Raw genomic sequence first — 26,503 nt, forward strand, 5'->3', positions numbered from 1 at the left:
CCAGCTCTGGTTTTATACTATAGTCTCTTCTCCGCAGTCCACACATGTCTGACTCCTTCCATGATCCCCATCCTGGTGGTGCTCTCAATCTTGACTCCACTCCATGGTTCCCCCTCAGAGACTGCAGACATGATGCAAGACAAGAGATGGTCAGAGATTTGGGGATACAAGAGATGATTAGACACAGACATGATACAAGGAGAATACAAGGAGATAGTCAGATAGTCAGAGATTTCAGACATGATACAAAAAAAAAATGGTTCAAGGCTGTGCACATGATACAGGAGGTGGTTAGAGGCTGCAGACAAGATACAGGAAGTGGTTAGAGACTGCGGACAGGATATAGGAGATAGCCAGAGATTTTGAACTGTGATTCTTTAAAATCTTACCCTGCCATTCTTGTTTAGTAACTGCTGTGCCTCCTGGACATCACATAGATATAGTAGCCATCTGTCAGGAAAGGGTCCGTCCGCTGGTAAGATCTATCATTTGGCGTGCAGTACTGAGGTCCACCAGCAGGTGTCTCCTGGCAGTTTGGAGCTGTCAGGAGAGTCTTTCCCTGCTGGTGATATGTCATCATTGGGCTGCAGTACTGACGTCCACCAGCGGATGGATCCTGGCAGTATGGAGCAGACAACACTCCCTGCGCTCAGATGTTACATGAGGATAATCACTGGCAGTCCCATAAATATCCGGCAAGCCCTCACATGCTTGTCTTGGCATCTTTCTTCCTTGCCTGTACCTGCAACCTGTATCCAGAACCCTGTAACCTGAGCCTGTACCCAATACCATCCTGATCCTGTCCCTCCTGTGTTCCTTTTCCCTTGCAAGCCTGATCCCATCCATCATCTCCCTCTCTTGTCCTGCCCTTGTTCATTTGCTGATCCCCTGTGTATGAACCTGGCCTGGATAACGTGTTTGATTTCGGTACTTGCCTTTGGCTGTATATGTTATCTGTTGGTTGGTTGAGCACCATTTGTATTTGGGGTGTTTACTTATTTATATCACTTATCTTAAATAAACGTTATTCTTATTCACTTACATGCGTTTTTATTTCCTCTTTACAGTCCATACAATCTGGTCACACCTGTTCATGACACCATCGATGGATGGATGTTGAAGGGGTCCGATCTCCAGGACTCAGTATGATTCATCCATGGCTGCTGGAGAGAGACCCCCACTACTCCATGGATAGTGCAGGGTAGGGATCCACTCTCCCTGTGACCATGCTTAACCACTTCCCACCCGGCCACTGCATATAAACGGCCAGGTGGGAGCTCTCTACTCCTGACAGGACGTTCCTGAACGTCCTGTCAAAGAAGCGGGATCGCGCGGGCGCGCTCCCGCGCAGCTGCGCGATCCCGGTGCGCGCGTGTCCCCCTTCACACGCCGCATCTCGGATCGGCAGGAGGGCAATGTGATTTGCCCTCCTGATCCGCACGATGGCTGTGTCTAATCACAGCCATCGTAAGTAAACAAAGGGGGATGGGCGGCAGATAACCGGTGATCGCGCCGCCACGTGCCCGCGCAGTGGCGCAATCCCGATCTGCCTGAGACCCCCGGAGACCGGAGAGAAAAATACAACAGGAGGGCCATGTGATTGGCCCTCCTGATCACATGACGACTGTGTCCAATCACAGTCGTCATGTAATGTAAATAGAGAGCAGTTGTAACTGCTCTCATCTCTTCCTCTCCTCACACAGAACCTGTCAGTGAGGAGAGGAAGAGAAATCTTTGCTTCAGCCGGGAAGATCAGTGAGTTTTCTAGCTGTTTGTCTGCTGTTTACCCACTGATCTCCCAGCTAGTGTCCCCCAAAACACAGTGTCCCCAAAAACAGTGTCCCCAAAAACACAGTGTCCCCAAAAACACCTGGCACATCGGCCCGCCATCTGACACATCAGCCACCAGGCGCACCTGCCCGCCATCACCAGGCGCATCTGACCCGCCATCACCAGGCGCATCTGACCCGCCATCACCAGGCGCATCTGACCCGCCATCACCAGGCGCATCTGACCCGCCATCACCAGGCGCATCTGCCCCGCCATCACCAGGCGCATCTGCCCCGCCATCACCAGGCGCATCTGCCCGCCATCACCAGGCGCATCTGACCCGCCATCACCAGGCGCATCTGCCCCGCCATCACCAGGCGCATCTGCCCGGCCATCACCAGGCGCATCTGCCCGGCCATCACCAGGCGCATCTGCCCGGCCATCACCAGGCGCATCTGCCCGCCATCACCAGGCGCATCTGCCCGCCATCACCAGGCGCATCTGACCCGCCATCACCAGGCGCATCTGACCCGCCATCACCAGGCGCATCTGACCCGCCATCACCAGGCGCATCTGCCCCGCCATCACCAGGCGCATCTGCCCCGCCATCACCAGGCGCATCTGCCCGCCATCACCAGGCGCATCTGACCCGCCATCACCAGGCGCATCTGACCCGCCATCCCCAGGCGCATCTGCCCGGCCATCACCAGGCGCATCTGCCCGGACATCACCAGGCGCATCTGCCCGGCCATCACCAGGCGCATCTGCCCGGCCATCACCAGGCGCATCTGCCCGCCATCACCAGGCGCATCTGCCCCGCCATCACCAGGCGCATCTGCCCCGCCATCACCAGGCGCATCTGCCCGGCCATCACCAGGCGCATCTGACGCCCGCCATCACCAGGCGCATCTGACGCCCGCCATCACCAGGCGCATCTGACGCCCGCCATCACCAGGCCCATCTGACGCCCGCCATCATCAGGCCCATCTGACGCCCGCCATCATCAGGCCCATCTGACGCCCGCCATCATCAGGCTCATCTGACGCCCGCCATCATCAGGCCCATCTGACGCCCGCCATCATCAGGTCCATCTGACGCCCGCCATCATCAGGCCCATCTGACGCCCGCCATCATCAGGCCCATCTGACGCCCGCCATCAGGCCCATCTGACGCCCGCCATCAGGCCCATCTGACGCCCGCCATCTGACATCTTCCGCCCGCCATCTGACATCTGCCCGTCAACATGACTAAAAGGTCGTAGAGCGCAGAGGAGGCTTTCCAGATGCTCCAGAGTATGTCGGACAAGAGTAGCGGGGAACTCTCTCCGTCAGACTCGGATAGCGATTATGAGCCAGTGGAAAGCAGTGGCTCCGAGATGGAAACCGAGGAAGATAGAATCCTAACAAGGAGAAACAGGAGAAATGAGCAGGCGCAGACATCAAACAGCAGCACACCACTCCAGGATGATATGCAGGCATCCACCAGCAGCGCAGCACTCCGGGATAGGCAGGCATCCACCAGCAGTTCTGCAACCTTCCTTGAAGATAGGCCAGATACCAGCAACGGAGCATCCCATCAACGAGGCAGTGCCCATACTAGCCTTCCAGATGTTCTGCTGTATCCAACATGGCTGCCCGATACGTCAGTAGAACCTGTTATTCCCCTTTTTACATCCCAGCCAGGCCCTCAGATACAGACGGAAAATGTAACCCCACTTTATTATTTTCATTTATTTTTTACCAATGATCTCCTAACTGACATTGTGGAGCAATGTAATCTATATGCCAGCCAACATATAGCCAACAATCCCAGTTCCTCCTATGCCCGTCCTTTTTTTTGGAAACCCCTCACCGTGGAAGAATTTAAAATTTTCCTTGGCCTAACCCTCAACATGGGGCTAACAAAAAAAAATGAAGTCCATTCCTACTGGTCTACCCAACCTATCCACCACATGCCGGTCTATTCATCAATTATGCCCAGAAACCGTTATGAGATGATCATGAGATTTTTACATTTCAATAACAATGCCCAATGCCTCCCTCGAAATCATCCCAGTTATGATAAATTATTCAAAATTCGGCCCCTAATCAATTTTTTTTCCGCCAGTTTCAAACAGATGTTTACCCCTGATAAAAATATTTGTGTGGATGAATCCCTATTACACTTCACTGGGCGACTTGCAATACAACAATACATGCCCAGTAAAAGAGCCAGACGTGGGGTAAAATTTTATAAGGCGTGTGACAGGGCCACGGGTTACACATATGACTTCATAATTTATGAGGGAAAAGACAGACAGCTAAACCCCCCTGGATGCCCTACCTACATGGGAACAAGTGGCAAAATTGTCTGGCAGCTGATCCAACCATTGCTTGGGAAAGGTTACCACCTATATGTAGACAATTTCTACACAAGTCTCCCACTTTTCCGCCATCTATACCTAAAGCAGACTGTGGCCTGTGGGACAGCACGGACCAACCGCAAAGGTTTCCCACAGATATTGGTCACCAAGAAATTAAAACAGGGTGAAATGGCCAGTATGCGGACTGACGAGGTACTAGCGGTGAAGTGGAGAGATAAAAAAAGAGATGTCTACATCCTTTCCACAATACACAATGACACCTTGGTGGAACTGCAAAGAAGAAAAGGCCCCATCCAGAAGCCAAAATGTATCCACGAGTATAACTTATACATGGGGGGGGGTGGATATGAATGACCAGATGATGCAGCCCTACTTGGCCACCAGGAGATCACGGTTTTGGTACAAGAAAGTCGCCGTTTATTTTGATGCAATTGGCCATGTTCAATTCTTATATTATTTTTTCTAAGAGCACCCAAAGTTCCCTGACCTATCTAAGATACCAAAGAAGATGTCATCACAGCCCTTGTCTATCCCCATGGCCAACCCACTCAACTAATTCGGTCTGATGCAGTAGCCAGACTCCATGAAAGGCACTTTCCCGACATCCTCCCTCCTACCCAAACATATCGCAAACCCCCAAAAAAATGCCGTGTGTGTACAAGTAGAGGAATTCGCCGTGACACCCGATACTACTGTCCAGACTGTCCCTCCCAGCCAGGCCTCTGCATTGGAACTTGCTATTGAAGCTATCATACTTCACTAAACTATTAGTAAAGTGAAGATGATTTCTTTCCAGTATCCACTTTCTGCCATTTCTGTGTATGACCCGGACTGTTAAATGACTATGCCTCTGCCAAACATATTTCTGCCTTCAACGTGAATTGACCTCGGCCTGTTAAATGACCATGCTTTTTGCCTGCCTCCTGAACTGATCATTTGCCCTGCCACTGTACAGCACAGGGGTCTCACATGTGAGGGGCTCCAGAAAAAGTTTTCCGAGTGGAGAAAACCTTTTTCTCCAGGTTTTTCGTTTTCTCAGATTAGGGTCTGGAGACTCGGAGGCTTCGTAGAGATTTGGGTGGGAAGAAGCCTCTACCCCTGTCCTCGGGTCTTACCTGACCAAGGCCCAATGTACAAAGTGCCGCCTGCTGCCATCTGAACTGGCCCTGCCTTTGCCTGCCACCTAAACTGGCCATGCCTGTGCCTGCCACCTGAACTGGACATGCCTATGCCTGAACTGCCTGCTAAACCTTGGACTGTACTGAACCATGTTCATAATTTTCCATATATGTCTGCTGCCTGGACAATTCCTGGACATTTCCTTTGGCTGTCTAGAAAATGCTTTGACTGCTCTGGAACGGTGTCCCTGTCTGCTAAAACCACAGGTGAGCCTTTTTTTTACCCTTTGCTCAGCAGAATGTATTTTGGTGTGTAATTCTTGGTGTGTACATGCTATATGTTAGAAGCCTGAAGGTGGTACTTGTATGTTGGGCTTCTGTATGCGGCCAGGCTGTGGAAAAGTCTGACACATGGGGTATCGCCATACTCAGGACGAGTAGCAGAATGTATTTTGGGGTGTCATTTTGGCTATGTACATGTTATGTGTTAGAAAGATCTTCTAAATTGACAACTTTGTGAAAAAAAAATAGGTTTTTATTTTCTTTCCACATTTTCCAAAAACTTGTGGAAAGAAATTATATGTTCAAAAGACTCATTATGCCTCACAGAATATACATTGGGTTGTTTTCTTTCCAAAATGGGGTCACTTTGTGGGTAATTCCATTGTCCTGGTGCTCCAGGGCCTTCAAAAATGTAATAGGTACTCAGGAAATGAAATGTGGTGCTATATGGATGTTGGGCCTCTGTATGTTGCTAGGCTGTGGAAAAGTCTGACACATGGGGTATCGCCATACTCAGGACGAGTAGCAGAATGTATTTTGGGGTGTCATTTTGGCTATGTACATGTTATGTGTTAGAAAGATCTTCTAAATTGACAACTTTGTGAAAAAAAAATAGGTTTTTATTTTCTTTCCACATTTTCCAAAAACTTGTGGAAAGAAATTATATGTTCAAAAGACTCATTATGCCTCACAGAATATACATTGGGTTGTTTTCTTTCCAAAATGGGGTCACTTTGTGGGTAATTCCATTGTCCTGGTGCTCCAGGGCCTTCAAAAATGTAATAGGTACTCAGGAAATGAAATGTGTAATTTATGCCTTTAGAACGCCTGATGGTGCTATATGGATGTTGGGCCTCTGTATGTTGCTAGGCTGTGGAAAAGTCTGACACATGGGGTATCGCCATACTCAGGACGAGTAGCAGAATGTATTTTGGGGTGTCATTTTGGCTATGTACATGTTATGTGTTAGAAAGATCTTCTAAATTGACAACTTTGTGAAAAAAAAATAGGTTTTTATTTTCTTTCCACATTTTCCAAAAAATTGTGGAAAGAAATTACATGTTCAAAAGACTCATTATGCCTCATAGAATATACATTAGGTTGTTTTCTTTCCAAAATGGGGTCACTTTGTGGGTAATTCCATTGTCCTGGTGCTCCAGGGCCTTCAAAATTGTAATAGGTACTCAGGAAATGAAATGTGTTTCATGTGTTGAAATGTGTTAATTCACGCCTTTAGAACGCCTGATGGTGCTACATGGATGTTGGGCCTCTGTATGTGGCCAGGCTGTGGAAAAGTCTGACACATGGGGTATCTCCATACTCAGGACGAATAGCAGAATGTATTTTGGGGTGTAATTGCAATTATGCCTGCACCATGTGTGAGAAATAACTTGTAAATATGATAATTTCGTGAAAAAAAAAAATATATATATATATTTCTTAATTTTCCAAAGCATTGTGGGGAAAAAATTGCAACTTCAAAAAATTCACTACGCCTCTTACCAATTACCGCAGACTGTCTTCTTTCCAAAAAGGGGTCATTTGGGGGGTTATTGTACTGTCCTGACATTTTAGGGCCTCAAGAACTGAGATAGGCCATCAGTGCATTAGGATTGATACATTTTCAATTATGCATAGCATGGCTTGTAGGCTCTATAACTTTCACACAAACCAATGATCATACACTTATCAGGATTTTTTTTACCAAAGACATGTAGTAGAATACATTTTGGCCTAAATTTTCGCCAAAATTAGATTTTTTTGGTTTCTTTTAAAAGAGAAAGTAGAAAATTTTGTTTTTTTTTCAAAAAATTCGCTCTTTTTTCGCTTATATTACAAAAAATAATAAATGAAGTGGTGAATAAATACCACCAAAAGAAAGCTCTATTTGTGTGAACAAAATGATAAAAAATTCATTTGGTTACAGTGTAGCATGACTGAGTAATTGTCATTCAAAGTAAGAGAGCACTGAAAGCTGAAAATTGGTCTGGGAAGGAAGGGGGTTTAAGTGTCCTGTATTGAGGTGGTTAAAGGGTCGTGGTGGTGGGAGTGCTCACAGGCTCCAGCCATGGTGCGGGTTGGTCGGGGCCCAGTCCCTGGGTCGGGAGGCATGCCCACTGATATGCTGCTGAGGCCATCTGCATGGGTCCAGAGTGTGTTCAAGGATCAGGAGTATGTAATGCAGAGAGGACTGTAGTCAGTGCCAGGTTTTAGAAACACATAACACACAGAGAGCAGGCTCCAGGAGTACATAATGCATGGAATGCAGGGAACAAGAGTGTTATCCACAGAATGCAGGGGATAGGAGTGTGCAATCCATAGTAAGAGTCAGGTCCAGTAGACCTCTCACAAATGACCCCCAGCTCTCTCATCTATCATAAATGCCCCTCTCAGCTTTTACAAATGAAACAAGCTTTTTCACCTCTCACCAATACCCCCCCCCAGCTCTCTCACCTCTCACAAATGCCTCCCCAGCACTAACAAATGCCACCACTCTCTCACACATGCCCCCCCCCCCCTCTCTCTCCTCTTGCAAATGCTTCCAGCTCTTGCAAACTGTCATCTTTGCTAATGCCTCCCCAGCTCTCTCACCAAGGCCCCCCCCCCCCATCTCTCTCACAAATGCCCCCTCCAGCTCTATCACCAATTCCCCCTCCCGCCAGCTCTCTCAATAATCCCCCCCCTCCCTGCTCTCTCACCAATGCTGAATGGTGATTTCAGATTGCAACTGGCACCGTTCATTGGTATTCCTGTGTTTTTTTTTTCCCCAGCACAGTGCTACTGACAGAGCTTTGTCTATCAGAACTGAAGAAGACAGATCCGCCCACTGTCTCTTTCTTTAAACAAGCCCATACTTTCTATACACTGATAACGTCTCATACCCTTAAACAGTTATACTCTGTCTGGCAGCACAAGGTAACCTTCTGACAAGCAGCACTCAGAATACACACTGAAGCATCTGCTTCCTAATGCCTGCAAGCTACAATACATCTATACAGTCTTAACCGATTCACGCACATGGAAACAATCTGTTTAAAGTTATATAAAACCACATGAACTACATTCCTCTACACTGTATAGAGCGCTGGGACATGGATAGCGGAAAATCTAAGGAGTAATGATCACGTAACATCTCCCTACTAACCACTCCCCTATAATGTTGGTCCATATTATAATATATATATATATATATATATATATATATATATATATATATATATGCAGTGTTATTATTACTCATGGCTCTGATTAACTAGATGCTGACCGCCGGCCGTCAAATGACGGCCAGGCGGCGCACCTATTGTGGCGGGAGGCTGTCATATGATCGTGCGCGCATCCCTGTTTCTTCGGTGGCGGCGTGTCACGGAGACACCGCTCGCCACGAAGGGGGTGAACAGCCATTGGTTATGGCTGTTTACCACGTGATCGGCTGTGATGAAGTCACGGCCGATCACAGATGGCAACACCCCGGCTGTGCACGGCGCATGCGCGCACGCCGGTGGCGGCGTGTTCCCCGGGAACACTGCTCGTCACCGACGCTGGTAAACAGCCATTGGCCGGCTGTTTACCCATGTGATCAGCTGTGATCCTTTCACAGCCGATCACTAAAATGTAAACAAACCGCGGTAACGAGATGTTACCGGGTTGTTCTCCTCACACACCGATCGTGTGGGAGGAGGAAATTGCGGTAACAGCTCGTTACCGCCTAGTGTACACCAATCACACTGATTGCCCCCCCCAATAAAGAGGACCTGTCACCACCCCTCATAGTACCTGTCAATCACAGTCCATCAGAGTATTTGAGTGCCTGTCCCAGCCCATCAGGGTACCCGAGTGCCTGTCCCGGCCCATCAGGGTACCCGAGTGCCTGTCCCGGCCCATCAGGGTACCCGAGTGCCTGTCCCGGCCCATCAGGGTACCCGAGTGCCTGTCCCGGCCCATCAGGGTACCCGAGTGCCTGTCCCGGCGCATCAGGGTACCCGAGTGCCTGTCCCGGCGCATCAGGGTACCCGAGTGCCTGTCCCGGCGCATCAGGGTACCCGAGTGCCTGTCACAGGTCCATCATGGTACCCAAGTATCTGTCACGGCTCAACAGTGTACCCGAGTACCTGTCACAGTTCATCTCAGTACCCGAGTACCTGTCACAGTTCATCTCAGTACCCGAGTACCTGTCACAGTTCATCTCAGTACCCGAGTACCTGTCACAGTTCATCTCAGTACCCGAGTACCTGTCACAGTCCATATGAGTACCTGTCACTGCCCTTCAGAGTACCCAAATACCAGTCACCAAGCCATCAGTGTACCTGTCACCAGGCCATCAGAGTACCCCGAGTACCTGTCACCAGGCCATCAGAGTACCCCGAGTACCTGTCACCAGGCCACCAGAGTACCCCGAGTACCTGTCACCAGGCCATCAGAGTACCTATCTCCAGCCCATAAGAGTACCCCAGTACCTATTTGCAGCCCATGTCTCATAGAATATACATTGGGATGTTTGCTTTCCAAAATGGGGTCATTTTGTGGGTAATTTCACTGTCCTGGTGCTCCAGGACCTTCAAAAGTGTGATGGGTAGGAATGAAATGAGATGTGTCATTTATGCTCCTAGAACGCCTGAACGTACTACTTCAATGTTCGGCCTCTCTATGTGGCCAGGCTGTGTAAAAGTCCTACACATGTGGTATCGCCATACTCGGGAGGAGTAGCAGAATGTGTTTTGGGTTGTAATTTTTGCTATATACATACTATGCGTTAGAAATATCTCATAAATTGACAATTTTGTGTAAAAAAAAAAAAAAAAAATGCGTTTTAATTTTTTTCCACATATTCCAAAAACTTCTGAAAAAAAATTAACCATTCAAAATACCCATTATGCCTCACAGATTATACGTTGGGGTGTTTGCTTTCCAAAATGGGGTAATTTTATGGGCAATTCCATTGTCCTGGTACTCCAGGGCCTTCAAAAGTGTAATAGGTGGTTGAGAAATGAGATGCGTCATTATTGCTCGCAGAACGTCTGAAGGTACTACATCAATGTTGGTGCTCTGTATGTGGCCAGGCTGTGTAAAAGTCTCACACATGTGGTATCGCAATACTCGGGTAGAGTAGCAGAATGTATTTTGGGGTGTAATTTGTTGTATGCATATGTTGTGTGTGAGAAATAACCTGATAATATGACAATTTTGTAAAAAAAAAAATAATAATAAAAAATAAAATCTTCATTTTGCAAAGAATTGTGGGAAAAAATTACAACTTAAAAAAACTCACCATGCTACTTACTTAATACCTTGGAATATCTACTTTCTAAAAAGGGGTCATTTGGGGGGTATTTGTACTTTCCTGACTTGTTAGCCCACGTACACACCGTCGGAGATTTTGCCAACCAAATCCGTCGGATTTTGCCCGTCGGATTTAGTCCGACGGATTGTGTCCGAAACTGTTGCATACAAAACGGTCGGGCCAAGTTGGCGAAAAATCCTATCTTTCAGAACGTGATGACGTAATTTCGTTACGATGGGACTACATTCAGGCTAGTAGCCAATAGCTTTGATGTAGGAATTTGATCTGAGCATGCGTGGCACTTGGTCCGATCAAAATGCTCTACACATGATCGGATTAGGTCCGTCCGGCCCAGTTGGTCGGGAAATATTTCCAACATGTTGGAAAATTGGGTCGGACGGAGATTCGGACAGAATCAGTCCGATGCATACCACACACAGTCGGATTATCTGACGACACGGTCCGATAAGACTCATTCCGACAGATTCTCCGACCGTGTGTACAAGGGCTTAGTGCAGTGATGGCGAACCTTGGCACCCTAGATGTTTTGGAACTAAATTTCCCATAATGCTCATGCACTCTGCAGTGTAGTTGAGCATCATGGGAAATGTAGTTACACACACACACACACACACACACACACACACACACACACACACACACACACACACGGATGGAGACACACACACACGGATGGATGGATGGATGGAGACACACACACACACAGGGATGGATGGATACACACACACACAGGGATGGATGGATGGATGGATGGAGACACACACACACAGGGATGGATGGATGGATGGATGGATGGAGACACACACACACAGGGATGGATGGATGGATGGATGGATGGAGACACACACACACAGGGATGGATGGATGGATGGACACACACACACACAGGGATGGATGGACGGACACACAGGGATGGACGGACACACAGGGATGGACGGACACACAGGGATGGACGGACACACACACAGGGATGGACAGGCATGTCTCACCCTCGGCTTATACACGAGTCAATAAGTTTGCCAGTTTTTTTGGGGGTAAATTGGGGGCCTCGGCTTATATTCGGGTCGGCCTATACTCGAGTATATACGGTAGCAGTATACATTTTGGCCAAAATGTATGAAGAAAAATTACTAATTAGCAAAAATTTATGACAAAAACAAAGAAAAAGGCATTTTTTTCACAAAATTGACGTATTATTTTATTTATAGCACAAAAAATAAAAAACTCACTAGTGATTAAATACCACTAAAAGAAAGCTCTATTTGTGTGGAAAAAAGGATGCAAGTTTCATATGGGTACAGTGTTGCATGACTGAGTAATTGTCATTCAAACTGTGAGAGCACTGAAAGCTAAAAATTGGTCTGGTCCGGTAGGGGGTGTAACTGCACTGTATTGAGGTGGTTAAGGACATCCTCAAAACGTGTTAGCCCACCCTTTGAATGCTTGTCCTTGTATGGGCATGCCTGTTTTTAAAAACACGTTTTTTAACGTGAATATGTTGTTAACCTGTTTTTATGAATACGTAGATATTTTGCATATGCTTTTATCATTTTTTTATGTGAATAAACTGTATACATCTTTTGATCAAAGGGTCAGATCACATGCCTTCCATCTTTTCTCCTTCACCTGTCCGAACTGAAGCACAGAGCCAAGGAGGCGTTTCACAGCACTTCACTTGGCTTCATGCTACACTCCTGACAGGTGGGGAAAGAAGCCCAGGGCACCCACTAGCAAATGTGGGTCTTGTCTCTTGTGGTGCCTGGTGCTAAAAATGCAGCTTTCTTACCAGGGGGAGAAAGGCAGAAAGCAGAAGCTGAAGGCAGGGGGTGGAGTGGAGCTGGGAGGTGGACTGAAAAGTGTGTCATCAGTTGCTAGGATGCTGGTAGTCCTAGCAACCAAAGACTGCATGGGGAGGGGGGCAAGCTTTGCTGACAGTAATCCTCATTCGGTGCTGTGTGTGAGAGCACACAGTATCCTCAATGAGTGCAATACTACTGAGTGGAGCCCAGTGCTGGGATGGGATGCCCAACTTGAAAATGTCCACAACATAGAACAAAAGGGGACAACTTCCTTCCTATTTACAAAGAAACCCTCTTTGTTCCTCCTGCAAAAACTTAGTTCCATCTGGAGTAATCAGCAGGTGCTGTACATAGTGAACCAACAGTCACTTTGCTAATTCAGCAACATCCAATTACAGATTAGGAACTTCTCGTCCCTTTGTGGATAAAGTAGCACTAGTAGAGTGAACAACATCTCCTTCTGTCACTCTGTAGACACCAAGACCAGTTCTACCACTGCAGAAGTCTGCTAGCCCACTTGGATGCCATCAGCCCACCTGGCTGTTGCCCTCCCACAGTCCTTCCAAGTGGCACACATACACATGGAGATTCCCCAGGGCATGGTTAGATGAAGACTTGGCACATCATGGTTTTCAAGAGAGCACTGTTCCAGCTGACCCTTTTCCCCCCTCTTGTCCCTGTACTGTGCTGATCTACTCCCTGTCTCTCCTGCTATCTTTGCGTCATAAATTCCTTCAAATGCCTTCTGTGGTGGAATCCATTCAGGGGAGCCTCCCAAGCTCAAGCCTGAGGCAAAACTCCTCCCTAGCAGGGGACCCCTCAAGGACAGCCTCTCCACAGCACTGTTTTCTCCATCTTCCACCCGACTTCCTCCACTGGCATGGCTCATGTCTACTTATGGTCTTCTCAGTCCCCTGCCAGGTCTACACCTTGGGATTAGCTGAGGGCGCATAAATATTCAAGACAGCTGCTCAACTCCACCCACTAGTTCCAGAACATTTGCCAACATTCTTAAAGAACTGCCAGGATGAGTACTCCAGCCCTGGCCTTTATTAACCCTGACCCCAATTCAATGACAAAACTGCTTTTACCTACTATCACTACTAGTAACACACTAGACTGTCAGAGGTCCTCAGGTGTGACGTGAGATCATGGTAGAGAAGGGATGTCAGATGAGCCCAATCTCCCTATTCCCATCAGCACTGTGAGGGAGCTTCATCAGCCTCAGCAAAGTGAAAGTAAAGGGAGGAGGAGTGTGCTGTGCTCTCTACTTGCCCCTACAGTGCAGTACTTGGCTAGAATGTTTCAAAAGGGCTTTATACATGTGTGTATGTGTATATGTTACTTTTAATCTTGCCACCCCCCCCCCCCCCTCCCCCATTCCTGTACCATCAGAACTGCTTTTTTAGGACTTGTTTGTGATAGCAGCAAGGACTGTTTCTCCTCTGAAAAGCAATCCATGCTCGGATCACTTTTCAGAGGCATTTGGCAGGCGTTAATGAGGCAATAGGTTTTAAGCCCGTAAATGCAGCATCACCACACCACAACCATGCAATGCACACAGTTGTGGGGTAGTTGCAGTGCAGCCCCATTCCCCCTGGGTATACCTCCACCTGCAGCCACAGCATGTATACACTCCTAGCTGCTGCCTCTGCAGCTAAAGCCGGAGAAGTTGGGGGTGGTAAAAACAGCTCAACCATGTGGTTTTACCACCCCTCCAATCTGACGTGTGAGCAAGCCCTTGGTTCACATCTGTGTGGCTGCGTGCTGCGTGTAGGGCAGCCCATTCATTTCAATGGGCTTCCCTACCCGGAGAAATGCAGGAAAAGAAGTCCCTGACCCTTTTTTTTAACATTGCGCCACACCAAAAGTACCCCATGTTTGCCAATATGTGGGGTACTATTTATAATTAATGGCACACCTAAAGAGCAGAGCATTTGACTGTGTGTCAGGATTGAGCACAATGTTTTTAACCACTTTTGCTCTTTGTGGCGCAAAAAATAAAAAACCCAGAGGTGATCAAATACCACCAAAAGAAAGCTCTATTTGTATTTAAAAAAGGACAAAAAAAAACACTTGGGTACAGTCTTACATGACCGAGTAATTGTCATTCAAAGTGTGAGAGCACCGAAAGCTGAAAATTGGTCTGGGCAGGAGGGGGGGTTTAAGTGCCCAGTAGGCAAGTGGTTAAATCTGTAAAAATGCTTTTTTTTTTTTTTCTTGTATATCAAAGTGCAAATATAAAAATCACATTTTATCAGTAAAGCGATGGTTTCGAAAGACCACATTCTTTGTCAAGCTGAATGACAAAAGAACATGGTCATCCAAAATCATTGATTTACTAATAAATGTAGCTTGACAAAGAATGTGGTGATTTGAAATGGTTGCTTTACTGATGAACTGGGATTTATGATTTGCACTCGGCTTTATAAGAAAAAAAACAAAAAAACAAAAACAAAAAAAAAACACCACACACATTTTCACAGATTTATGGACTACACCCTTTGATTTGCTATACAGTAGATATTGTAGAATTCAGGTGATTAAACTCAAGCAATGGGTGCGTTTACAATGAGTTGCACCAGTCCAATACTGTGTTTTAGGGCATGGAAGCCCACTTTTATTCAATAAATGGAAAAGTTCATGTATATTAGTTGCCCACACAGAGGTTTCTTCCAGATAGCATGCATAAACGAAAATACGGAATCACCTGGCTCACTTGTTGGCAGCACTCCTGCTCCTCTTACAAGTCCCTTTGACTGAGTTGTCCTGCTCTCTTGAAACACTTGGCTCTCTAGCCTTCAGTCACAGCACAGCCCACCTATAGCTTAAGGATTGGCATTCTCCTGGAAGCAAGACTTACTGTCTTCTGGCTGGACCGTCTGAACCCTCAATGAGACCCTCTGTCTCTTGGCTTCTGGGTGTGGCCCCCTGATCCCGGGTGAGACCTCCCATCTCCCACACTGGAAGCGGTAGATGCAGGCATTTAGAAAAACACGGTAATAGGATGGAATGTCCTGATCCAGGACAACAGAATCTGGAGAAAGCCTTTCTCCACTCAGAAATTATAGTTGTGAACCTCGCATTGACCCTAAATGCAGATCCTGTGACATTTTCCTGAATTCTTACAGTGACAGAGCCTCCCTCTGATACCCCTAACTAAAATCTAGTGCAGGGGTGTCCAACCGGTGGCCCGGGGGCCCTATGAGCCCTCTGATGTGGCCCGGGACCTCCTGCTCTGGGATGATGGGTTGGCAAGCCCAGATCATGGGTCGCTAACCCACCATCCCAGAGCATCAGTGTTGTGAATAAATCCACTGGTAGAGCTTCTATTAAAAAAAACAAAAAAAACAAAAACACACCGTTAGAGGAAGTGGCTGCAGAGCCGCATAAGCCGATGCTTCCTATATAGCGCCAACTCCTATCACAGGTGGAGTGATAACAAATGCACTCTGCCTTGGACAACAGCCACTGATACCTTTAATAACAGATCTCCATTCAGGTAAGTTTATTATTACTTAAATCACAGTGTATATATGGGCATATCTGTTCTGCGGTGGTTACTGAGCCGCTTTCAAACCGATCCGCAGGTGCAGTGCAGAACACCTGCGGGTTACCTGCACTGGGCCATAGACTTCTGTTAGCTGCAGGTTTGGTGGGCTTTCAGAAAATGCACCACACCCGCAGGATATAAAAAGAAGTCTATGGCAAAGTACAGCTAACCTGCAGGAAAGCCACAGGTGCACTTGTCTGCACCCTTCAGTGTAAAAACAGCCTCAGGCCCCATTGACGCTACCAGTCTGACCCTCCGTTCACCTCTATTGAGCTGCAGATATAAAAACTGACCTGTGGCCGTTTACACCCCACTTATCTCCACTCCAATCCATCCCCTTTTATCTGAACAGATGGTCATTGTGGCCCACGACCAGTTACCAAGTCGCTTAAGTGGACCTCGCTCTTTAAAAGGTTGGGCACCCTTGATCTAGTGGAACCAATTGCCTTCAGAGGTCATCTAATTAGTAAACAGAGTCCACCTGTGTGTTATTTAATCTCAGTATAAATACAGCTGTTCTGTGAAGCACTTAGAGGTTTGCTAGAGAACCTTAGTGAATAAACAGCACCATGAAGGCCAAGGAACACACCAGACAGGTCAGGTATACAGGTGGAGAAGTTGAAAGCAGGGTTAGGTTATAAAAAAATATCCCAAGCTTTCAACATCTCACGGAGCACTGTTCAGTCCATCATCCGAAAATGGAAAGAGCAGGGCACAACAGCAAACCTACCAAGACATGGCCGTCCACCTAAGGTGACAGGCCAGGCAAGGAGAGCATTAATCAGAGATGCAGCCAAGAGGCCCATGGTAACTCTGGAGGAGCTGCAGAGATCTACAGCTCAGGTGGGAGAATCGGTCTGCAGGGCAACTGATGCACTCCACAAATCTGGCCTTTAATGGAAGAGTGGCAAGAAGAAAGCTATTGTTGAAAGAAAGACATAAGAAGTCCCATTTGCAGTTTACGAGAAGCAATGTGGGGAACACAGCAAGTATGTGGAAGAAGGTGCTCTGCTCAGATGAGACAAAAACTGAACTTTTTGGCCTAAAAGCAAAACGCTATGTATGGTGGAAAACTGGCAGCAGCATCATGTTGTGGGGATGCTTTTCTTCTGCATGGACAGGGAAGCTGGTCAGAGTTGATGGGAAGATGGATGGAGCCAAATACAGGGCAATCTTAGAAGAAAACCTGTTAGAGTCTGCAAAAGATTTGAGACTGGGGCAGAGGTTCACTTCCAACAGGGCAACTCCCCTAAACAAACAGCCAGAGCTACAATGGAATGGTTTAGATTAAAGTATATGCATATGCTAGAATGGCCCAGTCAAAGTCCAAACCTAGGTCCAACTGAGAATCTGTGGCAAGACTTGAAAATTGCTGTTCACAGACGCTCTCCATCCAATCTGACAGTGCTTGAGCTATTTTGAAAAGAAGGATAGTCAAAAATTTCACTTCTAGATGTGCAAAGCTTGTAGAGGCATCCCCAAAAAGTCTTGCAGCTGTAATTGCAGTGAAAGGTGGATATACAGATTCAGATATTTATATGTGAAAAATTTTGAAAACCACTTAGCAATTTCCTTCTACTGCACAATTATATGTGCCACTTTGTGTTGGTCTATCACATAAAATCCCCAAAAATTTCAACCAGTATGAATACTTTTTCAAGGCATTGTATACTGTATACATACAACAGTTTTAGGCAGGTGTGAAAAAATGTTGTAAATTAAGAATGCTTTCAGAAATAGAAAGGTTAATAGTTTACTTTTTATCAATTAACAAAATAGAAAGTAAATGAACAGAAGTGTAATCCAAATGAAATCCAATATTTGGTGTGACCACCTTTTGCCTTCAAAGCAGCATCAATTCTTTCAGGTACACTTGCATATAGTTTTTGAAGGAAGTCAGCAGGAAGGTTTTTCCAAATATCTTGGAGAATTATTATTATTAAACAGGATTTATATAGCGTCAACAGTTTGTGCAGCGCTTAACATCACCACAGATCTTTTGACGATGTAGGCTGCCTCAAATCCTTCTTGTAATATTAGTATATTGGCTATTAACTTCCTTATTCTACGTCATCACGTTCAAATCCGTCTGACTTTTGGAGTGATCGTGTGTGGCCAAGTCCAATCGTTTGCAAGTCTGGTGGACCTCAGCTGCAAAGTTCGTCGGATTGTCCGTCGGACAAAGTCCGTAGAAAAGTCCGGTTGTGTGTACGTGGAATAAGACTTTGCTGCAAACGATGAAAAGGGCGGGGGGGTTGGTAAGGAAAATAGGGGGAAAAAAAGCAGACATTTTTATTTTCATCTGTTGCTGTGCTGTGACCCTTGACCCATCCTTACAGCACGTGCTATCATATTTTACATCATTACTATACTATATTAAAATTACTGTTATACACCATTTGCAGAGTAAAGGATGGGGATTTCTTCTATATTTCTCATATATCTTGACCTATAGCTAACCTCAGTCAATTTACACATTAATAGGGCTCTAATTATTCATTATAATAATTATATCTTCCGAGAGAATAAAGACGGTCCCCTTTGGCTGGAAATAGATGTCTCAGGCGCAGACTCGCTCAGCAACAACAAGCAAGTTAGTGACATCAAGGGCCAGATACAACTTCTGCAGCAGTAATTATCCCTACAAAGAAAGCAAAGACAGCAAAAGCAATAATGACTGCTATTTCTCAGCTACCTAGTGCTGCCTGGTGCTGTGGAGCGACTATATTCCTCTGTGTATCCCTCACAGCCACCTCCATGGAGGACTCCTCCTCAGCCGCAGCTATTTTGGCAGATATTATGGAGTGTAAAGAGACTCTTAAAGGGTAAATGCATCTTATAGCTTCAGATGTTTCTCGGAGCCGCCGGGACTTAGATAGGTTTAAAACAAGGGTCTCTGAGGTGGAAAATAGGGTCTCCACGCTAGAAGACTTTTTCCAGATTATTCTCAAGAAGTTCAGTAACTCCGTAAGTTCTTTACGGAGATCCGTAAGAGACTATGTGAAAAGAGTATACAGTTCAGTCTTCTTTTTCCTAGCAGATTGTGCATTATAGATGGTGGACAGACATTTTTTTTTTTTTGACACCCCAGCTGCTGCTTCCGTCTGGCTAGAGATGGAAGATAAGTGAATTAATAATCCAATCAGCGCTTTGTGGACCTCTCCTAGACACCCCCAGAATCAACTACAGTTCTCCCCTCTTGCCTCGGAGCACAGATCTGGGGCGGTGGGAGTGAACTGTTTTGTGGAGGCACCTCTTCTTGCCTTCCCCCACACCTCTGCTGCCCCTCCCCACCCCCTTGTTTTTTTTTTTTTACTCTCACTCTTTCCCCCTTTTTATAGGACAAATATTTTATAGTTGCCTATTTTTGATAGATTTGGGGATAAGGCCTTCTCCACGTCGCCTTGTTTTTTGGGGATGGTGTTGGAGAAAGGTAGGAAAGGCCTTCCATAAATAACCCCCATAGCGTTACTTCAAGAAACTCACCTTATGGGGAGCAAGCTTTTGGCCCTTAAGAAGCCTTGGGTATAGAAGGCTTACCATGCTACATATTCCACATTTTCTAGAGGGGTTTCAATATTGATTAGTAGATCCTTACCCTGCATGGTGGAAGATGTATTCTCTAACCCTGTGGGTACATATGTTTTGGCTGTGTTTCTTCTGTGGGGCCAGAGATATATAATGGTCAGTATATATACCACCTCCTTTTGTGGGGACCCCCTATATAGTCTTGTGGGAAAAAAAATATTACAGTCCAGCTAAGCTACTTATAATGGGCGACTTTAATGCTATACATGATCCTGTTTTGGATAGAATAATTTGTCCTAAAAATTTCTTTGTAGAGCTCTCTAATTGGCCCAGGTGGTAGACATGGTAGAAGCTTTGCGATGGGGAAAAAAACATTAATTAGATCATATTCGTGTTTTCCAACCTCTTATAAAAGACGACATCCCGCATAGATTTAGCTTTTGTTAATTTGGCAACACTAGCGGATATGGTAGATGTTAAATATTTACTGAGTAGTTTAGCTGACCATGCTCTGCTTATGCTTACACTTCGTCTGCACTTTCATGATGCAGCACTGTGGAGATTAGACACACGTTGGATTTCACATCCAGATATAGCTAATAAAATCTCGCCCCTTCCAGTAGATTATTGGAAGTTTAACACAGGGTCATCCACTTCGACAATACTATGGAATGACTATTTAAGAGGACGATATATGTCCGCTATTAAAGTGTTCAAGAAGTCTCAACGAGTAAAGAATGATGCTTTGAAATCTATGGTGGAGAAAAAAAACAGCCCAATATACTGCAGATCCTTCAGAATTTAATTTTAATGCTTTACTCCATAGCAAACGGGCTTTACATTTGCATATGGCTGAGGCCACGAGGATAGACCTATATAAAAATAAACAGAATTGTTTTGAGCAGGGAGACCGTAATAGTTGTTTTTTGGCCATGATGGCTAAACATGAACAACCTAGTATTCCGATTTCGGAAATACACACCTCCTCTGGAGATATGACCTGTACACAGCCTAAAATTCTGGAGACTTTTTGGCAATTTTATCAGACATTATATACATCTTAGTTGACTTCTGGTTTCCAGCCGACTGACTTAGCCTAGTGGCTGGATTCAGTCGCACTGGCCTGGTTAACAGATAATGAGAGGAAGATGCTAGTACGTCCTATAACATCAGAGGAAGTCATTTCTGTCGTTGGCTCCTTTACATTGGGGAAGTCACCGGGATCGGATGGCCTTCCTATTGAATTTTATAGAGTTCATGGAGAGCTCTTAGCTCCTGTACTGGCAAGGCTCCTTCCTTCCAACAATCAATGAGTCATGCTCATATAGTTTTAATCTACAAGCATCCAAAAGATCCATCCTCTTGTGCTTCATATAGGCCTATTGCTCCTTTGAATGTAGATTTCAAGAGTTTGACTATGTTAATCTCCTGACGACTACAACCTTTGATGTCGAATATTATCAACTCAGATAAGACAGGTTTTATGCCTGGCATGGCTACTGATGTGAATTTGAGAAGATTATATACTAATATTTATGCTTCACATCTTAATATAGGATCTAGGGTCATTGCTTCCTTAGATATCGAGAAGGCTTTTGATACCCTGGAGTGGCCCTCCTTGAGGGAAGTACTCCGCAGAATGGGTTTTCCAATGGTATTTATAAAATGGTTACAGGTCTTACAGGTCCCACATCTGCAGTAAAAATGGGAGGAGGGTTGTCATTTCCCATTTCATTATTTAGGGGAACTCGGCAGGGTTGCCCTCTCTCTCCAGCCCTTTTTGCGATTGCCATGAAGCTGGTGGCGGAGGCTCTATGCACTTCCCGCAATATTAAGGGATTGCGGTTTGGTTAGTTGGAAGAGAGGGTAGCTTTGTATGCAGACGATCTTCTATTATTTTTAAATGATGCTGGCCCCTCGTTAAAAGGGGCCCTAGATATACTGGATTCCTTTTGAACAGTTACAGGGCAGGTAAATTGGACATTGTTGTTTTGCATTAATCTTTTAAAAATGAAAACTATACCTAAATTTATGTATTTATTTTGACATTCTCCACAATGGCTCTGTAAGAGAAGTCCGGCTAACAGATGCATGCCTGCGCATACGTATGGGCGCACCAGTGTAAAGAAGGACTTGCATTGGCGTGTGCATGGACAGGCGTGCGCCAAAGCATCCGCCAATGTGCACACACAGGTGCACGCCAATGCACGTGCACAGGTGCATGTATGGGCACCAAGTAGTTATTTAAACTGAGCACTGACACATGAACCTTTCTGAGTGGTCTTTCAGCTAGTGCTTGTTAACCTGATCTGTTCCTGTTTCCAGTGTCTTGACCCGGCTTCACCTGAACCTTCTCCTTGACCTCTTGAGCATTTGGCACCCAAGGCCCATCCTATATCTGGCACCCCCCCCCCCAGCTGTAAAAACACCCACAAAAAACACCCTCCTCTGCCAAGATCAGTGTTTTTTAATTCTGCTTTTTTTTAAATGGCGCTGTTGGCTACAGAGTAAACCAGAAGTGACACTGTGCTGTCGCTTCCAGATTTCTACATCAGAGACCTGATCAAAGGCAAATTTGGCTTTGTTCGGGTCTCTGGCCAGCTGGCTGGTGGCTCAGGTCTGTGGGTGGGATAGGAGACCTGGGCGGAGCTGTGGGGGGATGGTGACGTCCCCTCCCACTCCTTGCAATAACAGCCGATGCTGTTCATCCATGGTAGCCAGTGACAGATAGACGGGACAGGACAGAGGTGTCAGTCACTCAGGTGTGAGCAGATGCCACATTTTTGGACATATCGTGCCAAGGTCAGGAAAGTGGATAGCTGGACTGTAGCTACTATGAGGGAGACAGAGTGAGACGGGGAGACAGCCGACAATACAAAGTATGGCCCATACTTTGCATTATCTACTGTCCTCAGGGACAGATCCGATCCAGAGATCCCACTGTATGGCGATCCCACTGTATGGCGATCTCTGGATTGGATCCCTCCCTGGGGACAGCATTGGCATTGATGATTTGATTCAGATTTGGGAACTGACCTGCTGACAAGCCATGTTGCTTGCTGGACTGTGGATGGGATCTGATGGCCGCAGGGAAGATGGCAAGATGCTGCTGTGACCTGCTGCTTGCTGGACGAATCTGATGGCTGCAAGATGTGGGTGTAAGTCCCCCCTTTATCAGATCAGCTCATCTACTCTATACCTGGTTTGTGAACACAGCAACACCCCCCCTCCCCTTACCAGGTAAGCTCACAGCTCAGCTACTATAGGTGGGTGGTGGTCACACAGCAATATACAGCACACGCCTGCATTCTGCAACCTGTATACAGCACACGCCTGCATTCTGCAACCTGTATACAGCACACGCCTGCATTCTGCAACCTGTATACAGCACACGCCTGCATTCTGCAACCTGTACATAGCACACGCCTGCATTCTGCAACCTGTACACAGCACACGCCTGTATTCCCCCCCCCCCATCAGGTCAGCTACACTATGCCTGGGTGGCGGTGGACACAGCAACACCCCCCCCCCCCCTTCTATGACAGACCAGCACAGTAAGGATGGCAGGACAGACACACTCCTCCAGTGTTTTCTAACAACCCACACACCCTCTATCACCAGCTCACCTCAGCTCTCAGCTGGGGAGGTTTAGACTCCAGAAGATGGTGTGGACACACAGTGTGTAGCAGCAGCCACCCCCACGCTGAATGATGACACACTCAGCTCGGCTGCTCAGCAGTGGTGGGTGGAGCTAGCAGGTGAAAACAGAAACTAGACCATACCATTTTGGACGCAGTGCTGGGGGTGTTCCAGTTCACAAAAAACAGAGCAGCCAGAGCCAGGGATTCCCTTCAGGATTCTGTCAGACAGTGTCTGAGTGCAAAGTGAACCCCATAGCAATGCCACCCAGCCACTTACACCCCCTTCAATGTGTGGCACCTGGGGCGGAACGCCCCCCCCCACCCCCCGCTTGGTACGCCCCTGACCCTACTCTTCCCCAATTTTTTAAAACACCAGAGCCTATTGCATGGACCAAAAAAAATTCTAAATTACTTTCTCAAGTGATTACTAAATTATCTACTTTCTCCACACTTACCTCAACTTTTACTCTACCTAGTTCCTATCTATTTAGATACTACCAGCTTCTACACACTTTTTATGCACAGTTTCCACAGGATTTAATGAGGATACAATCCACTCTGGAATTAGTACTTAGGTCTGAGTGTCTGAATAAGCCTACCTCAAGACTGTACGCTCATCTTATTTTAAATTTCTATTTTGCCACTAGAGGGTCTTCGAGCTAGGTGGATGCGAGATATACCAGATCTGTGTATGGGATTTCCCTCTGAGATCTCTGGTTCCCTTGAGGGACCGCATGATCCAATTTAAATGGGTACAAAAAGCATATATCACGCCCTATAAACTTCGAAAGATAAATTCTGGTTGCTCTTCTAACTGCTGGATGTGCGGAGCATCTCGAGGGGATTCTTTTGGACTTGCCTATGTATAAAAAAAAATTTGGGTGGAGGTGGTGAATTTAATAAACTATCACCTCTGCTCCTTTAATGTCTGTTTATTTGCTGGGTTTGGTAGAGGCTATTACCCCTATAGTGATTCAGCGAATATTTATTAATACAACATTATTCTATGCAAGAAAGCCACTGCATTATATTGGAAGAAACCCTGTCCTCCTACGCTTTTATATTCGAAACAATTGATAAATAATCTTCAATTCTATAGAGACACCTAATAAAAAAAAAGGGGGGGGGGGAAGAGGTTTCCCTAGTAAATATGATAAAGTCTGGGCAAAGTGGACAAATCGTACAAGGCATCTAATATAGATAGGCGTAATGATTCATTGTATGGGTGTTCCCCATAGGGGATACCTGGGGCTATTGGTGATAGAGTGGACCTATGTATGCTTCCTCCTGTTCCCGCAGTATATGGGGTGAGGCTTGACATTTGAATGTCTACATGGGATAGCCTAGAAAATGTATAATATATTCTCTTTGGTAATTACTATAATCTTTGTTTGTTTCTTTTTTTCCTTTTTTGCTATGCACTGTGATGGGATCGTGTTATTCTACTAATGTATTTCAGATTCAATGTGTATCATTTGTTGTCGTGTTTTGCTTGTTTGTCTAAGAAATTAAATAAAAAGATTAACAAAAAAAAAAAAAAAGATCCTCAGAGAGTCCTTTGCCATGTTGAACTTCCAATGACCAGTATGAGAGAGTGAGAGTGATAACACCAAATTTAACACGCCTGCTCCCCATTCACACCTGAGATCTTGTAATACTAATGAGCACCATGACACCAGGAGGGAAAAATCGCTTATTGGGCCCAATATTGGCATTTTCACTTAGGGGTGTACTCCCTTTTGTTGCCAGTGGTTTAGACAAATTTAGCCTCAAAATAATGTAACAATAAAGTTAAAGGTACCATCATCCTACATTTCAAACAATTAGTTAAAGAGGAAGTAAACCCTGATGAGTTTACTTCCTCTTTCATTCCCTGCAAAGGTAAAGCATAATGGACTACTATGCATCTCATAGTAGTCCATTATGTGTCACTTACCTGACATAGGAGCCAGCGAAGTCACCGCTGTCCCCTGTAGTACGGCGCATTCATCTTCTCGGTGGGCCTCGCCGCTCCGCCGCTGTCATTCGGCAAAGCCGTGATGACGTCACTCCCGCGCATGGGAGCAGCCACTTGCGGCATATCGCCTTTGACCGCGGCGCTCAGTGCGCCTGCCTTTCGGCAAATATCTCCTAAACCGTGTAGGTTTAGGAGATATTTCTTGGACCTACAGGTAAGCCTTAATCTAGGCTTACCTGTAGGTCAAAGTTGGTTGTAAGGGTTTACAACCACTTTAAGGAGGGGTGGGTAGATATAACAAGGGCTACTCCAAACCATGTTTTGACTCTTAATCACCCAAAGATCGTATGACTATTGCAGTACCCAAAACAACAAATATAAATAAAAAGGAACATATCATTTATTAGAAAATATACAAGGAATTCATAAATGACAACATAAATATTAAAACAATTTTTTATATTACAAATATATTAAAATTCCTGGGTGGCACTCCCCACAATTGAGTGGGGGTGTAATTGATGTTGGTATAGACGTAACCTCGACTAGTTTCGCAGAACTGCTTCCTCAGGAGTTGTCAACCCAAAAACATTTAAAGAAGATACAATACAAAATTATTGTAACAAAGCAAAAAAAAAAAAATATATATATATATTGACAATTGAGCCATTACACATTGATAATCATAACAAAACAAAAAAAAGGGAAGGGAGGGCAAGGAAGAGGAAGGAGGGTTTGTGTAAATGTTGTAAAGTAGAAAACCCAGAAGGATCACCCAATGTCCAGAAGGTGTGCTAAAAAAGCACCCACCTACTGACAATAAGATTTGGGAATAATGCACCCGGGAATTGGTAACTAAGAAATATGCAGCTTTAAACAGGGAGAAGCTCAGTGGTACAAACAGATCAAAAGTACTCTGAGCGGGTTGGGGGCTTAAAAGGCTATCGTTCGCTCGCCTGCGCAGGGCGGCTCTACACCCAGGATCACTCTCTATACCTTGGCAGCTAGGTAAGCCCTTTTATACTGCACCCCCCGCTGATGCCAGTTCTGGTCCCTCTGTCGGTCTGATTGACATTCCGACCTGTGAGCCTGTTTGCACTTCCCCATTTTATATTCATACTTTTTACATGTTGTTTCAGGCTCTGCTTGACTTCTCACCAGGCACCAGCTCAGAGTGCTTTTGATCAATTTGTA

Source organism: Lithobates pipiens, unplaced genomic scaffold, assembly GCF_037356315.1.
Source record: "Lithobates pipiens isolate NorthernLeopardFrog02 unplaced genomic scaffold, aLitPip1_a1.2 Scaffold_16, whole genome shotgun sequence".
In the NCBI taxonomy this organism is placed as follows: Eukaryota; Metazoa; Chordata; class Amphibia; order Anura; family Ranidae; genus Lithobates; species Lithobates pipiens.